Here is a 955-nt window from a genome sequence, read left to right on the forward strand (position 1 = left end):
TATCAAAGTGAATTGTCTATAGGAGGCCCTGGCGCATGAAGCTGTGCAGTGGGAACGACCTCGGACCACCAGGGGCCGAGGAAACCACAGTCATATGGGGCCGGACACTCAGGGTCAGTGAAAAATCCAATATATATCTGGTGATATCTCGGGTGCTATTACAGATAGCGCAATAAATCAAAGTGCATTGTCTGTAGGAGGCCCTGGCGCATGAATCTATGCAGCGGGAACGACCTCGGACAACCATCGGCAGAGAAAACCACAGTCTCATGGGGCCGGACACTCAGGGTCAGGGGAAAATCCAATATATATCTGGTGATATCTCGGGAGCTATTAGAGATAGCGCAATAAACCAAAGTGCATTGTCTGTAGGAGGCCCTGGCGCATGAATCTGTGCAGCGGGAACGACCTCGGACCACCAGGGGCCGAGAAAACCACAGTCTCATGGGGCCGGACACTCAGGGTCAGGGGAAAATCCAATATATATCTGGTGATATCTCGGGTGCTATTACAGATAGCGCAATAAATCAAAGTGCATTGTCTTTAGGAGGCCCTGGCGAATGAATCTGTGCAGCGGGGACGACCTCGGGCCACCAGGGGCCGAGACAACCACAGTCTCATGGGGCCGGACACTCAGGGTCAGGGAAATATCCAATATATATCTGGTGATATCTCGGGTGCTATTACAGATAGCGCAATAAATCAAAGTGCATTGACTGTAGGAGGCCCTGGCGCATGCATCTGTGCAGCGGGAACGACCTCGGACCACCAGGGGCCGAGAAAACCACCGCCTCATGGGGCCGGACACTCAGGGTAAGGGAAAAATCCAATATATATCTTGTGATATCTCGGGTGCTATTAGAGATAGCGCAATAAACCAAAGTGAGTTATCCGCAGGAGGCCCTGGCGCCTGAATCTGTGCAGCGGGAACGACCTCGGACCACCAGGGGCCGAA

The sequence above is a fragment of the Nomia melanderi genome, unplaced genomic scaffold, assembly GCF_051020985.1.
Source record: "Nomia melanderi isolate GNS246 unplaced genomic scaffold, iyNomMela1 scaffold0014, whole genome shotgun sequence".
NCBI lineage: Eukaryota > Metazoa > Arthropoda > Insecta > Hymenoptera > Halictidae > Nomia > Nomia melanderi.